Below are 14,352 nucleotides of genomic sequence, written 5' to 3'. Positions count from 1 at the left end.
TAGGAAAATTTCTATGCAAGTAGATCATGAAAATAATGCTTTAGGTGCTGGTTATATTGTTGAATTCATTCATGATGCTACTGAAAATTATTATGAGAGAGGAATATATGCTTGTAGGAATTGCAATAATATCAAGTTTCCTCCTATGTGCTTAAAGTTTTGAAGTTATGCTTGTTTTACCTTCCTATGCTAGTTGATTATTGTTCCCATAAGTTGTTTGCTCACAAAATCCCTATGCATAGGAAGTGGGTTAGACTTAAATGTGCTAGTCATATTCTTCATGATGCTATCTTTATGTTTCAATTCTTATCTTTTATGCGAGCATCATTCAAATCATCATGCCTAGCTAGGGGCGTTAAACGATAGCGCTTGTTGGGAGGCAACCCAATTTTATTTTGGTTTCTTGCTTTTTGGTTTTGTTTAGGAACAAATAATTCATCTAGCTTCTGTTTAGATGTGGTTTTATGTTTTAATTAGTGTTTGTGCCAAGTTAAACCTATAGGATCTTCTTGGATGATAGTTATTTGATTTTGCTGAAAATTTCAGAAACTTTCTGTTCACGAAAACAATTGTTTAAAATCACCAGAACGTGATAAAATACTGATTCCAATTGCAGCAGATCAATAAACAATTTTTTTAGGTCGTCCTATTTCGGCTGAAGTTTTGGAGTTCCAGAAGTTTGTGTTAGTTACAGATTACCACAGACTGTTCTGTTTTTGACAGATTCTGTTTTTCGTGTGTTGTTTGCTTATTTTGATGACTCTATGGCTAGTAAAATAGTTTATAAACCATAGAAAAGTTGGAATACAGTAGGTTTAACACCAATATAAATAAAGAATGAGTTCATTACAGTACCATGAAGTGGTGTTTTGTTTTCTTTCGCTAACGGAGCTTACGAGTTTTTTGTTAAGTTTTGTGTTGTGAAGTTTTCAAGTTTTGGGTAAAGATTCGATGGACTATGGGATAAGGAGTGGCAAGAGCCTAAGCTTGGGGATGCCCAAGGCACCCCAAGGTAATATTCAAGGATAACCAAGAGCCTAAGCTTGGGGATTCCCCGGAAGGCATCCCCTTTTTCATCTTCGTTCATCGGTAACTTTACTTGGAGCTATATTTTTATTCACCACATGATATGTGTTTTGCTTGGAGCGTCATTTTATTTTCTTTAGCTTTGCTTGCTGTTTGAATAAAATATCAAGATCTGAAATTCTTAAATGGGAGAGTCTTCACATAGTGGTATAATTTTCCGACTACTCATTGATCTTCTCTTATATCTTTCGGAGTAGTTTGTCGTTCGCTCTAGTGCTTCACTTATATCTTTTAGAGCACAATGGTGGTTTTATTTTGAACAAATATATGAACTCTCATGCTTCGCTTAGATTATTTTGAGAGTCCTACAAAACAGCATGGTAGTTTGCTTTAACAATAATAGGCATACAAGATTAGTAAAAGAAAAATTCTTATGAGTGTGAAATACTATGAGAAGTTTGATGCTTGATAATTGTTTTGAGATATGAAGATGGTGATATTAGATTCATGCTAGTTGAGTAGTTTTGAATTTGAGAAATACTTGTGTTAAAGTTTGTGATTCCCGTAGCATGCACGTATGGTGAACCGTTATGTGATGAAGTCGGAGCATGATTTATTTATTGATTGTCCTCCTTATGAGTGGCGGTCGGGGACGAGCGATGGTCTTTTCCTACCAATCTATCCCCCTAGGAGCATGCGCGTAATAATTTGCTTTGATAACTTGTAGATTTTTGCAATAAGTATATGAGTTCTTTATGACTAATGTTGAGTCCATGGATTATACGCACTTTTCACCCTTCCACCATTGCTAGCCTCTCTAATACCGTGCACCTTTCGCCAGTATCATACACCCACCATATACCTTCCTCAAAACAGCCACCATACCTACCTATCATGGCATTTCCATAGCCATTCCGAGATATATTGCCATGCAACTTTCCACCGTTCCGTTTATTATGACACGCTCCATCATTGTCATATTGCTTTGCATGATCATGTAGTTGACATCGTATTTGTGGCAAAGCCACCGTTCATAATTCTTTCATACATGTCACTCATGAGTCATTGCACATCCCGGTACACCGCCGGAGGCATTCATATAGAGTCATATTTTGTTCTAAGTATCGAGTTGTAATTCTTGAGTTGTAAGAAAATAAAGTGTGATGATCATCATTTTTAGAGCATTGTACCAAGTGAGGAAAGGATGATGGAGACTATGATTCCCCCACAAGTCGCGATGAGACTCCGGACGAAAAAAAGAGTCCATAAAAAAGAAGAAGAAAAGGCCCCCAAAAAAAGAGAGAAGGGACAATGTTACTATCCTTTTACCACACTTGTGCTTCAAAGTAGCACCATGATCTTCATGATAGAGAGTCTCCTATGTTGTCACTTTCATATACTAGTGGGAATATTTCATTATAGAACTTGGCTTGTATATTCCAATGATGGGCTTCCTCAAAATGCCCTAGGTCTTCGTGAGCAAGCAAGTTGGATGCACACCCACTTAGTTTCTTTTTGAGCTTTCATACACTTATAGCTCTAGTGCATCCGTTGCATGGCAATCCCTACTCACTCACATTGATATCTATTGATGGGCATCTCCATAGCCCGTTGATACGCCTAGTTGATGTGAGACTATCTTCTCCTTTTTGTGTTCTCCACAACCACCATTCTATTCCACATATAGTGCTATGTCCATGGCTCACGCTCATGTATTGCGTGAAGATTGAAAAAGTTTGAAAATATCAAAAGTATGAAACAATTGCTTGGCTTGTCATCGGGGTTGTGCATGATTTAAATATTTTGTGTGATGAAGATAGAGCATAGCCAGACTATATGATTTTGTAGGGATAGCTTTCTTTGGCCATGTTATTTTGAGAAGACATGATTGCTTTGTTAGTATGCTTGAAGTATTATTGTTTTCATGTCAATATTAAACTTTTGTCTTGAATCTTATGGATCTGAATATTCATGCCACAATAAAGAAAATTGCATTAAGAAATATGTTAGGTAGCATTCCACATCAAAAATTCTGTTTTTATCATATACCTACTCGAGGACGAGCAGGAATTAATCTTGGGGATGCTGATACATCTCCAACGTATCTATAATTTTTGATTGTTCCATGCTATTATATTATCTGTTTTGGATGTTTATGGGCTTTATTAAACACTTTTATATTACTTTTGGGACTAACCTATTAACCCAGAGCCCAGTGCCAGTTCCTGTTTTTTTCCTTGTTTCAGTGTTTCGAAGAAAAGGAATATCAAACGGAGTCGAAACAGAATGAAACCTTTTGGAGAAGTTATTTTTGGAAGGAAAGCAACCTGATAGACTTGGAGTGCACGTCAGGAAAGAAACGAGGGAGCCACGAGGTAGGGGGCGCGCCCTCCACCCTCGTGGGCCCCTCGTGGCTCCCCTGACGTATTTCTTCCACCTATATATATCCATATACCCAAAAAACTTCGGGAAACAGAATAGATCTGGAGTTCCGCCGCCGTAAGCCTCCGTAGCCACCAAAAACCAATTGGGACCCTGTTCCGGCACCCTGCCGGAGGGGGAACCCTCACCGATGGCCATCTTCATCATCCCGGCGCTCTCCATGACGATGAGGGAGTAGTTCACCCTCGGGGCTGAGGGTATGTACTAGTAGCTATGTGTTTGATCTCTCTCTCTCTCTCTCTCTCTCGTGTTCTTGATTTGGCACGATCTTGATGTATCGCGAGCTTTGCTATTATAGTCGAATCTTATGATATTTCTTCCCCCTCTACTCTCTTGTAATGGATTGAGTTTTCCCTTTGAAGTAATCTTATCGGATTGAGTCTTTAAGGATTTGAGAACACTTGATGTATGTCTTGCCGTGCTTATCTATGGTGACAATGGGATATCACATGATCCACTTGATGTATGTTTTGGTGATCAACTTGCGGGTTCCGCCCATGAACCTATGCATAGGGGTTGGCACACGTTTTCGTCTTGACTCTCCGGTAGAAACTTTGGGGCACTCTTTGAAGTACTTTGTGTTGGTTTGAATAGATGAATCTGAGATTGTGTGATGCATATCGTATAATCATACCCGCGGATACTTGAGGTGACATTGGAGTATCTAGGTGACATTAGGGTTTTGGTTGATTTGTGTCTTAAGGTGTTATTTTACTACGAACTCTAGGGCTGTTTGTGACACTTATAGGAATAGCCCAACGGATTGATTGGAAAGAATAACTTTGAGATGGTTCCGTACCCTACCATAATCTCTTCGTTTGTTCTCCACTATTAGTGACTTTGGAGTGACTCTTTGTTACATGTTGAGGGATAGTTATATGATCCAATTATGTTATTATTGTTGAGAGAACTTGCACTAGTGAAAGTATGAACCCTAGGCCTTGTTTCCTAGCATTGCAATACCGTTTACGCTCACTTTTATCGCTTGCTACCTTGCTGTTTTTATATTTTCAGATTACAAAAACCTATATCTACCATCCATATTGCACTTGTATTACCATCTCTTCGCCGAACTAGTGCACCTATACAATTTACCATTGTATTGGGTGTGTTGGGGACACAAGAGACTCTTTGTCATTTGGTTGCAGGGTTGCTTGAGAGAGACCATCTTCATCCTACGCCTCCCACGGATTGATAAACCTTAGGTCATCCACTTGAGGGAAATTTGCTACTGTCCTACAAACCTCTGCACTTGGAGGCCCAACAACGTCTACAAGGAGAAGGTTGTGTAGTAGACATCAGGCCCCGACAGGCAGGAAGAGGTGTTCGCAGGCCCCAACGACCTCCACCTCGACGAGCCCGGCGAGCAGTGGACGTTCGCTACCAAGGAGCACGACTACGTGATCATGTCTGCATCGCACTAGCGCGACCGTCCATGTACTACCGCCGCGGCCGCGCCGTCGGCTGCTACGGCTTCGGCTCCACGGACGGCAACGCGACCGTGCTCCCAACGCGGTACGCGAAGTGCGTGGCGTTCCACACCGTGCTTCGAGCGCTCGCGGTCCTGCGGACAGTGGCGGCGACGGACTAAGCTACAGTGCTCCGGGCGCTCGTGGTCCTGCGGATAGTAGTTCACCGGCGGCCTTCCGTCATCGGAGGCTAAGCTGTAGTAGTTCACCGCTGGGAACAACTTGTTTTCCGGCGAGATACCGGCAGGGCTCGCTGCCGGAATGCCGCTGCTTCAGGAGTTCGTCATGTCTACTAACAAGCTGTCGGGAGCGGTCCCGACGAGCATCGCGTCGCTCGGTGGCCTCACGTAGATGAACTTCAGCAACAACCAGCTCACCGGCAGGATTGGGCTCTATGCCGGTGCTCATCCTACTCGACCTCTCATCCAACTAACTCTCTGGCAGCATCCATCAGCGCTAGGATCGCTAAGGTTGAACCAGTTAAATCTTTGGCGCTCGCTTTCTCCACCTACGACCGAAGCTTCTTGGGCAACCCCACGCTCTGCACGGCCCGACATCGTCAGGGAACCTTGTCAGCGTGATTTCGCGCGCAACCAGGTCATCCGACAAGGTATCACCAGGCCTCCGCACCGGCCTTGTCGCTACCACTCGTCGTCATCGTTCTGCTCGCCTTCTTCATCATTTGCGACATCAAGAGGCGGAAGGGGCTCGCGCCGCCCGAAGAAGCTTGGAAGCTTACCCCTTTCTAGCCGCTGGAATTTGGGAAGCCGCCATGCTGAGCGGGCTCGCCGGCGAGAACCTTGTCGGCAAGTGCGGTTCGGGACGGGTGTACTGCGTGGAGTGGTCCTCAGTCCTCACGCCGGGAGGGAGCGAGAGGGACGTCAGCAAGGCCCCTCCCAAACGGAGCGGACGGCGGCGGCTCGGCGTCTGACGACGAGCTCATGGCGGCCGTCGCCACACTCGTCCACACCGGCGAGCTCGAGGTCACACCTCGGCAGCGATGACTAACAAGGGAGGAGAGCAGGGAGAGCGGCTGGTCCGACCAGGTGGGCTGCTGTTTTATCCCGTGGCGATTCTGCAAAAAAAAACCCGCATTCCCCCGTATTGATCCTTTCCGACCAGGTGCTGATGAGTTGGCGGTCAACGCATGCGTGGACAAGCCAGTCAACTGCCAAATCAATGCGTATGTATAAGAAATCATACATTGGACCGTATGTAAACCCCTCAGACAAGTTTAGTGATCGTATTTCGAGTATTTCTAACTACGAGGACTAAATTGGCCAACCCAACGAGTATGAGTACCACCGGTGAATTTTTCTCTACAGAGAAATCACACGAATAGGGGAATATGTTCTTGCTTGGAAGGAAGAAGAACAGAGAAAGCGGAAAGTAGGTAGCCGCCGCCTTGTCGTTGATCCTCTGGATCGGGCTCGCTGGGTTAAGTACTCCATGGCACTAGCTGGCCGGGTTCGACCATTCTGGCCCATAGTAGCGCCTGGGTCGCGCTGGTGCATGCTGCGGCTATGCAATGCACGGTTTCATCGAAATCACTAATTGAGGAGCGCTCCTCGCAACGATTAGTCGGGGAGCGCTCCCCGCGCGCCAAGTGTCACGCGCGGAGCGGTCGGGAGACTTTTCCGAGGCGCTCCGCGCGCGACACTTGGCGCGCGCACGGCGTTTCCCGTGTTTTCCGGTTTCTGGTTTTTCCTTTTTTCACTTTAGTCCTTATACTTTTAATGTTTTGTAAAACCTTTTGATCTGTTTTGAGATCTGTTTCTCTCTGGTGTGGGCGAACCGTCGTGGAGCACTGTTCTTTCTTTGCCGTCGTCTTTGCCCGTCAAGGCCACCGCTCTTGTCGCGTGGTTACGGCGGTCCCTGTCCCGGCCGCCGCGCTTGTTGCCTGCTCTTACGGTGGTCCTTCTTTAGCGTCGACCGCGCTTCCCCGTTCGCGTGATCGCCGTTCCCTACCGGTTGCCTTCGTGGGTTCCCTGTTTCCCTTTCTCGTTTCTCTTTTTGTTCCCATTATATTTCCGGGATATGGAGATTTATGGGGTAGTTACGGGTGGGGACTACCAACACTATCAGATGTCAAGTTTCAACTGGGTTTTGTGGGATTAGTTCTTGATAATCATTGTGTTCCTTGCAGTTATGGCTTGTCCTTTTTGCCGTATGCCTGGTGGCCCGTGTTCTTCTGTTGATTCTTCTGTAGATGGGTTCAGTGTGGTCCTGGATCGGCGTTGTTGGAGGCGTGTTGTAAGAATATCATTTTATAATTGTTCAATTTTTGGCACACACGCTTATTTCTTTTGGTGCTGCTCATGCTGTTTAGGTTTTGATTATGATCCTTGTTTTGATTTGTTGTGCAGTATGTTCCGTGCAGTGTTAGAGTTCATCTTGCTCGTTACATCGAGGAGTGTAGGGCTTTAGCCATAAGGAGGGGTGACGAAGATACTGATCTTGCTTTTCAGTGCAATGAGGGTTATTTGTATGGTGTTCTGTTTAGTCATGGTCGGTTGAGGAGCAAATTCCATGGTCCTTCCTGGGAACGATTGGTCAGTGATTATGGTGTTCGTCCTCGTGATATAATGACCATTAGGCTTGAACATTATGGAACATGGATTGGTATTGATTTTTATCGTGTTGGTCGTGGAGATGCGTTGTCTCCTTTACCGTCTGTTGGTAAGGTTTATTTTTAAGGAAGTTTTTAGCTTGTTTTATTGCACATGATGATTTTTCTGTTCCCTTGAGCCTGTGTAATTATATTTTGTAGCTCTTGATGGTTTGAGCGACTCCGAGATGGAACTTGTTGGGAGTTGTTATTACACCCGTGGTGTTTTTCTTAATTATCAGCAGATGTATTTCATGAGGTGTCAACTCTTTGATGATGTCTACATACCGTGTTGTCCTTTTGTTCACAGGATTGATTCCATGAATGTTAATGGTCATCATATGGTCAGATTTTTTTCCACTGTTTTTTCTTTGTTTCTGTTTATTTATTTATTTTTATTATCTCTTCTATTTATAGTTTTGAATTTTTGTTCTATTTCTGATAGCTTGATGTTTTTTGTCAGGTTATTCCTGGTATTGTTGTGAGGAGTTTGAAGGAGTTTGTGACTTTTCCTAGGACTGGCGTTTTAACCCTTGAAGTTACTTTGGAATCTGGTGATGATGATATATATGTGAGCACTCCTTGCTCCTACTTCATTGGCTTGGGTAGTAGAATGGTGTTCAAACAGGAAGGTTTCAGTGATTTTCTCCAGGCATCGTCTATTGAAGTAAACAGCTTGGTGCTGATAACTTTCAAAGAGCGTGATGGGAGGCTTGTTGTTATCTTCAATCTTCTGCCGCAGTGATGTTAGTTATAGCCTTTGAACATAAATGGATTTTGTTTAAAAATCTATGCTACGGTTTAATGTTGTCTAGATACATGAAACGATATGAACCTAAGTGTTCATTGCTGTTGTATGTTTGTAGAAGAGGTATGGCTGTGCATCTCTTTTAAATATGTTTTTTGGACGGATGTTATTTAATTGGGGTCATAGTTATCAATACAGTAGAGGCACGTGTGTTGTTTACTCTGAGGCACGGCTGTGCATCTCTTTTATGTGAGGCACGTGGATTAAGCAAATGAAGGCACGGAATTGAAATCAGTGCAGGCACGGTCGTGAGGAGGCACGGGTATACTGAGAGGTACGTGTGTGCAGCGCCAAAGTTGTACGGGCGAGATACTATGGGTTTCATGCGAGAGGCACGTGTGTGTGTAGTACGTAGAGTTACTGTTGGTTTTATGTGAGGCACGTGGATTGAGCAAAACGGAGGCATGGAATTATAGTCAGTACAAGCACGGTTGTGGAGGTACGGGTATACTGAGAGACGCGTCTGTGCAGCACCAAAGTTGCATTGGCGATCACGCGTGCGGAGCACGTAGAGTTACTGTGGGTTTCATGTGAGGCACGTTGATCAAGCAAACAGAGGCACGGAAGTGCAGTCAGTACAAGCACGGTTGTGTGGAGGCACGGTTTTGAACCCTCTTGCTGCTGTCAAGATTCTAGAGGCACGGATGTACGGCAGTAGAGGCATCGGTCCGAATATCTGGTTAGAGGGGCTCGGTTAATGATGCACAGGTGTGTAGTCTCTAGGGTCACGGGTGCGTGGCACCACAGGCATGGATTGAGTAGACACTTAGTGAGTCACGCTTGTACATAGGTCAGTTGCACACAGTAGTGTAGTCTTGTGGCATCGTGCAGAACTGGTGTACGGAGAGGAACCTGTGTGCAATAGCAAGGATGTTCTGAATGGACGGAGCGGTGTTTGATGTGAAATGGAGGCAAGGATTTTTTTTCAATGTGGTTAAAGTAACAAAGTTCTCGTCGCTTGTGACTGTGTACCGAATGATCTTCTGCAATATTTATGAATTGTTCACGCCAATGTTTAATAAGCATTGTACTGAAAGTTTACAACGATATCATCACATATTCTTGTAAATGCACGATGCATCTTGTAAAGGTTGAGTATGAAAATTATAATACAATATCGTGCGAGATATCTCTCGTTCTATAATCATGGATACAATATATGCTTGCTCAGTACTGGGACATAACTTACTAATTGCATTTCGACATGCAAAACGTAGTATGCATTTGTACATGAGCACACCACTGTGTTCAAAGTTCAAACGTAAAATAGTAATACAATACACACAGCATCTTTGAGCAACAACAAACATATTTACAACATAGGTTCATACAATCTAAATTATGATAATAGTAGTTCCTACTAGTTTAATGTAGACATCCATTTTCTCGCAATTTACCAACCACTGTTTCCCTTCCGGCGCCTCCAGGCGCTGGAAGATCCCTCGTCATTGCTCTTATGTGGGCGGAGTCTTTCTTTCATTGGTTGTTGGTGGAGGTGACGTAGCCCGTTCTTGATGATTAGGATTCTACGGTACAACTCGTAGCTAACATACCCGTCCTTTGCCGCGTACTCAAGGTGTATCGGTGAAAGTGGCTTCCACTCCCAGAACTGGTGCTTCTCCTTTGGGAATGATTTCTTCATGTTCTTGTATGAGGGGTCGATGATGGCCGCTGCAAGGTCAGCCATGGAGTCCCTTTCTCCACCACCCTTGATGCAGAATAGCCTCTGGATGTCGACGTGGTGCTCGTCTGGAATTTTGATCCATGCACGGGCAAGCATGGTCTTGTCGTTCCTGGTGTCGACGCTAGTGAAAGTTACCGCTTTCCGTTGCAGGAAGTCAACTGACGCCTGGGAGCGCTCAGATCTGCAGTAGTGGTATACAAGGACATGCTCGCGCATGGCAAGTTGGACGACGGCGATCCCTTGTCGTATGTAACTTCTCTTACGTGTGTACTCGAGGTCGAGGCCGACGAACTTGTTCTTCTCCTCCTTTAGCCATTCTTCGTACTTTTTGATGATCCGCTCCACAGTCCTTGGGTCGTTGGTGTACACCACCTCGAGCACGGTTGTACCGTGGGTAGTGATGTGTTCGGTGAGTGTTGTTAGTTTCCCGTCGTCCATGGCTGGAGGTGTGCGGTGGTGAAGTGCGGCCGGCGAGAAACTTTCAAGGAAGAGGATGAAATGGAGTCAAAAAAGTGAAAGGGTTATTTTGTCGTGCAAAAAAGGAAACCGCCAAAGAGCAGTTGCTAGTCACGCGGCGGTTCCAGGCGTAGAATTTCGGAAACAGGGGTTTGTTTTATCTGTTTTTTTAAGATTTTCACTTGTCTTGTTCATTGAATTTTTTTATTTGTTGCGTGCTGCCTACGTGATCCATCTTTGGCTGTGAAAGTAGTCGTGTAAACGGTAGAACACTCAGCAGATGCATGGTCGTGCCTTTGTTGTGAAAACGTTTTTTCAATTAATAATCTTCCTTGGTTAGGGAGGCATGGTTTTTATGTTATTTGGTAGAGGTTTTGAATCACAAATTGATTCTTGTTTCGTTTGATTTTTGAAAATGAATCTTTTTGTTTTTCTGTATTTTGAATTGTGAACTTTTCAAAGGATAAGAACTACATTTTTTCGAATGAATCATTTCGATAGTTCAAACAGCATTTGTTTCAAAGGATCATTCCGATGGTTGAAACAGCAAGTTGAGTGTCCGTAAGAGCTACATAAGTTGCAAAAGATCATTCCGATAGTTCAAGCAAGCACATGGTCCATAATAATTAAATTACTCTACCATCCTAACTAGCAAACTTATAGTAATCAGTGTTTTGCTCCTGGAGGCATCATTATGAAACGAGCGTTGAACATTCTAGGAGATACACTGTTTGCTTCCATTTTAGGTGCTGGTTCCGACGGAATCTACATAATGCGCTGAATGATGATGGACACAGAACGGTCATGGCGCTCTTTGAAAGTGATTAGAACAACGTTCTTTTCAACGAAGGATGCAGCTGATATGAAGTCTCTGAAAGAAGACTTTTCTATTACCATCCTGCCGTCGTTTTTGGAGATGTAGTACGATGAAGGAGTGATGCCATGTGTAGGTTCATCAGGAGCTTCAAGGGTTACCCTGCCATTGGTTGGCATGTCCACCCATCTCTTCAGTGTTGAGACAACGCTCCTCGGAATTTTCTAGAAGAAAATCGAAATTAAATAGAAATTAAAACCGTTGATTTGTCACTTGGACAATAAATAAAAGAATGTCTGAATATGGTGAGTGCACAAACATTAAGAAATTCCATATTGGAAGTAATATAGTTCCTGGCATGTTCAGGTTTGTGTGTAAACAGGTAAAACAACATATTAAGAGAACAACGGAAGTTTTGTTGTTTTAGGTTTGAATAAATAGGTTCTTTATAATTTTACATATAAGCAATATTACGTCAGTATTGTTTATATTACATATGAGCAAAATACGTTTGGTATTTTAACAAGGACAGTTGTAACCAACCATGACGTAGTCTTTGGTGTTAGTGTGAGTCAAGACATGGACAAATGGACGGCAACGGATGAAAGTATCTCCGAAAAGGCGTTGTAGAAAGAATCGTGTCTGGTCGTAGGTAAGCTCAATATCCTTAGAGTAGACACAGCAGTGAACATGGTCGAAATCGTCAGAAGAAAGATCGTCGAGAGCTAGAAAAAGAAAAAGCTTTTAAAGTTAGATAAAGTTATATCCAACACGGGGTTAATATTATTCAGTTCGATTCATGCATATAAAATTACAGCGAAAGAAGATAAGTTTGTAATATAAAAATATAACGAAAGAAGATAAGTTTGTAATGTTTGTAATATTAAATACCTACCAACGTGGGGTAATGGAAGCAACCTTTTGTTATCTCGATATGTTTGTATTTCGAGATTGAGACCCTCGTCTGGTAGTTCAAATTCGATGCGGTCTCCGGCACGAAGTTCATAATCAGCCGCAAAGATGTTCCACTCACCACCGCAGAGCTTTGTGTAGTTCGCCCTATGCTTAAACAAAGCATTGTAAGACCTTCCTTCATGTGTAAGAAGGGCTGGCTCTACCTGCTGTTTACGCAATTTTCTTGCTTCTTTCTTCTTCTCTTCAATGTATTCAGCGAGAAAAGCTCTGACATTACAAGGTACATACTGGAAAAAATAGTGCAAATAACAACTTGTAAGTATAAATTTGAACTCGCGTACTATTAATGTTAAAAGTTTCCTTAAATTGGATATGAATTTTTGATAAGAATTACAGATAACAACATAATTGTATTATAAATTAATGGACACATATTTTTGGCATATGTTGACTAATTTTAATTAGAACTGAAGATGCATTATAGTAATCAAGGCATAGGCAGGCAAAACTAATGGACTATATTAATCAGGGCATAGGCAAGCAAACTAATGGAAAATGAAAACACAAGGCAGGTGCGAAGAAGTGGCAGCAGGGGAACCTAGTGTAGGTGCAAGGGGGTATGAGTGACAGTGACGATTTTTACTGTGTTGTAAGCAACTAATTTGTTAGTGATGCTTACTAACCATGCGGCTCCAGCAATTTTCATCAAGAATAACCTCAAACTCCTGGAGAACTTCAGGGTGTGGTTCGCAAGGGCCGCCTGGTTAGCGGCAGGTAGGGCAAATCATACCTAAATAATTCAAAAAAAAACTATGTTAAGAAAACAAGAATATCATAACAATTTAAAAACAAGCTTCAACGTGGAAGGTAGACAACGACTAGCTTCAAATATGTTAGCCATATTGAAGGCAGGCAACAACTACAAATTTACCATAAATCTTCTCATCTACTCCTTCGAGAAAAGCAGTATGACAGAGTTTATAACACTTGTTTAGATTTTCAAATGGTTTTTATATTCCTTTAGAGAATGAAGTCGTTGTACCGGATCTGATGCTTCAATAACTATCAAATGAAAAACCTAAACGTAAAACGTAAATACGGATCGGAGCATGCTGCTTACGCATATGCTTTTTACCTGGGACAGAAGAAGAACGAGGGTTGACGAACGGAGATTTGGGTAGGGGAAGCTTAGGGCAAGCGCACACGGCTAGCAAAATCTACGAGAGAAGCACGGCTTGGAAGTTAATCAAGAGACCCAATAAAAACTCTACAATAACTTGTTTGAAATGAGACTGTGTGCGGGGAAGAAGCACGAACCCTAGAAGTAGGCGGACGGATAAGGCAGATGGGTTGTGATGGGAAGCTTAGGGCAAGCACCCACGGCCAGCAATCTACGAGAGAAGTATGGCTTAGAAATTAATCGATTGTGTGCGGGTTAGAAGCACGAACCCTAGAAGCAGGAGACGGAGAAGAAGCACGAACCCTAGAAGCAGGCGACGGAGAAGGCAAATGAGTTGTGTTGTGGCTGAGGGAGTCGGAGCTTATTGAAATATAAAGGAGACGGGAGAGAGCAAGAGTAGTAATGAGTGCTTCTTGTTTTATTTTTTATTCTGCGAAATGGAATGAATGCTGGTTGTAGATGGTGTGCGTGCATTCCGAGGTGTTATGGGGACACGAGATGTTTGACTCGTCCAGCTGCCTCCCATTATAGTTGTCCAGCTGTGCTGCCTCCGAGCGGAGTCTTTTACGTGCCTATCCTGCCTCACATACTTTCTGTGAGGCACGGTTATACATGCTGAAAAGCATGCTCGTGCTTCTGTGTTTTTTTAATCACATGTTTAATCAGATATGGTTGGGTGTTTCTTTAGGAGAGGACCGGTGATGATGTTATTAGATGCACGGTCGTTGTAACAGGAGAGGCATGGTCGATATGTCGGGGGATGCAAATTGACGGGAGGCATGATGGTTGCTAATGAGAGGCACGTTTGCATCTGAAATCGAGTCACGGTTCGTGACTTTGGTATTGCAATTTTTTTTCAGGCAGTCGTTGACCCAGGGGAGTCACTGTTTTTATGTACGCTGGCTTCAGGCGGGAATATGTATGATAGCCCACGGTTATATGTATGTCAG

This window comes from Triticum aestivum, chromosome 2D (assembly GCF_018294505.1).
Source record: "Triticum aestivum cultivar Chinese Spring chromosome 2D, IWGSC CS RefSeq v2.1, whole genome shotgun sequence".
Classification (NCBI taxonomy): domain Eukaryota; kingdom Viridiplantae; phylum Streptophyta; class Magnoliopsida; order Poales; family Poaceae; genus Triticum; species Triticum aestivum.
This window is presented reverse-complemented; position numbering follows the sequence as displayed.